Source organism: Macaca nemestrina, chromosome 13 (assembly GCF_043159975.1).
Source record: "Macaca nemestrina isolate mMacNem1 chromosome 13, mMacNem.hap1, whole genome shotgun sequence".
Classification (NCBI taxonomy): domain Eukaryota; kingdom Metazoa; phylum Chordata; class Mammalia; order Primates; family Cercopithecidae; genus Macaca; species Macaca nemestrina.
In genome coordinates, this window is record NC_092137.1 from 53,776,592 (window position 1) to 53,779,283 (window position 2,692).

At 40.6% G+C, this 2,692-nt stretch overlaps 1 non-coding gene across 1 annotated transcript; it reads right to left on the bottom strand.

Annotated features, from left to right (window-relative positions):
* Positions 1-2,272: 2,272 nt before the first annotated feature.
* Positions 2,273-2,455, bottom strand: LOC112423735 (small Cajal body-specific RNA 16). The gene has a single exon (XR_003014296.1). It is a non-coding gene; the product is annotated as a small Cajal body-specific RNA 16 (non-coding RNA).
* Between the last annotated feature and the right edge of the window lie 237 nt (positions 2,456-2,692).

Genomic DNA, 2,692 nt, shown 5'->3' on the forward strand with positions numbered 1-2,692 from the left:
CAGCTTTCCCTGATACTGAGCCAGCAAGATTTGAGAATGTCTATGGGATCCAGCCTTGGTAAAAGAAGAATTTCAAAGAGACAGAAAAAAAAAAAAAAAATATATATATATATATATATATATAAAGTTATCTAAATAGTCAACATGCAATTATTCAATTATGCTACTTTATGATATACCTGGCATAAGTCATTATAATAAAACCAGAAACAAATGCCACACATAAAACAAGAACCACCAAAATAAGTCCTTGGTATGAACAGAGCTTCCTGCCTCAATGCATAATTTATACTGTCTATAAAACCAACACCGGGGAGCTGCTAATTTAATTAGTTTGTATCGAACACTTAATTGTAGTAAGCCAAGGTTTAGGACTAGCTTGACAGCTGTTTTCATTACATCTAATTAATCTGTGGCATTTGGTTCTTTTTCCCGCTGTATTAGTCAGCTCAGGCTGCCATAACAAAATACTAGTCTGGGTGTCTTAAACAATAGAAATTTATTTTCTCACCATTCTGGAGGCTGGAAAGCCTAAGATCAAGCTTACAGCAAGGTTCACTTTCTGGTGAGGGCGCTCTTGCTGGCTTGCTGACAGTTGCCTGCTCACTATGTTCTCACATGGCCCTTCCTTGGTGTGTGCACACAGAGAATGAGAGAGATTGAAAAAGATGGAGAGATGAGATGGAGGTCTCTGGGGTCTCCACCCTTATAATCTCAGTTAACATTAATTAACTTCCTTAGAGGTCCCATCACCAAATACAGTCACCCTGGGCGTTAGGGCTTCAACACATGAATTTGGGGGTAACACAAATACTCAGTTCATAACACTCAACTTGCATAGACTGTAAAAATCATTTGGTTTTGCTTGGTCTGAGGAATCAGTTCCACCAGACAATATGATGTCCATGTTATAGTCCCTTAATTTTCCCTCATTCCAACAATTTATGTGCCAACAGTAGAAAGTGGTGCCTGCACAAGGACACTTCATCTGTGTGCCATGGTCTCACCAACCCTACCCAGGAACAACCATGTTGGCTCAGCATCTCCCCCACAAAGTTTTCCCGAACAGCCCCAACCTTCATAAAGGAATTCATTCATTTATTCACCTATCAGCACACATTTACTAAGTCACTTACACCAGGCATTGCACAAGACAATAGAGTTACAGGGTCAAAGAAGGCCCAGTCATTGCCACCAAGGAGTTCCCAACCCAGTGGAGAACACAGAAAGGAAACTTTAAGAATTCAGGAGAAACTCAACCTTAACATTTGCAGGCCTCAGGCTGAGGGTAAAAATAGGGGCCTGCATATTGTATATTAGAATGTCTAAATTATATAATTCAAGCTAGCAAGCAGTTAAATAAAGTATGTTCTTTCCTACAATCTTAATAAATGTAACTTCAAAATTACCCAGAAGGCAGATTCCAATTTAGAACTAGCAGAACAGGAAAAAAAAAAAAATGTATCCTGTGGCTTACTGCCCTTCTCTTCCTTCTCCCAGCTCCAGGCTGCCTGGCAAGGGGTCTGGCACACACATGTGGACACCTTCACATGTCCAAGCTCTATCCACAGCCCCTGCAAATAGCTGTCCCTTCATGGATCAAATAAAAAGACCTACAAAAGTTCTGGAAATAGACTCAGGGCAGAGGGTTTTGGAGTCTGGGTTTGAAGTGTGTTCAAGGATTGGGGCACCCATCAAGAGGGACATTACAAAAAGAACAGGGCAGGGCCCTCTAAGGCAGTGCTTGGCAAACACCTGCATGAGCACCACCTAGAGACTGTGTTAGAACGTGGATTCCTGAACTCCACCCCCAGAGGTGAGGCTTCAGTGGGTCTGGGATGCAGCCCAAGAATTTTCATTTCTAACAGTTCCCACAGGATGTCTATCAGTGGACCACACAATGAACAGCCTGAAGCACAGGACCCAGGACACGGCTCTGTTAAGTCAAGTCTAATAGTGGCACTGATTTAGTGAGATATGTGCTACCCAAAAACTATGCAGAGTGCTAGCTGTAGCCACAGTAAGTGTATGTACACCTACATATATACAAGTATACGCTGAAAGCCAACTTTGTGCCAAGTACTATATTGGCTGCCTCATTCACTCACCAAATAATTATTGAACAAGAGACTATAAATGTGAAAGAACTGTATACAAAAAAAGGCCCATCTTATTATATGTAAATTTAAGTTTTTAATTTAAAAATGTTTAAAATAAAAAGCAAAAAAAAAATCAATCTGTTCTAGAGATTTCCACTTTTTTGCGGGTAGGGTCCTATTTATAGTATCATACATGATCAAACTGCCACTAGAATGTTCACATCTGTTGCTGCAAATTCAAATCCCAGGAAAGACTTCTCCTGGGAATTTACTTTAGGTCAGGGTTGGGCTGCCAGTACAAGGCTGTACCCACAACTGGGCAGGTTCAACCACACAGGAGCCTTTCCCCAGACCATTAGAGTTCCACTGCTAACAGCAGAGTAGCTCGTATCGGAATGTTACTCCTGCTACCAATTATCAACTCTCGTCAAAATATTTTAAAAACTTGGAGGCACTAGAAAACAATCTACTGTGTGTCCAGATACAAGTGTAGGCATGAATTTACTTCAGTGGGAAAAGAAAAAGTTCATGCCTTCTTTAATATATATGCCTGTAGCATACATCCACTATTCTCATAATATTAAAAATCAATC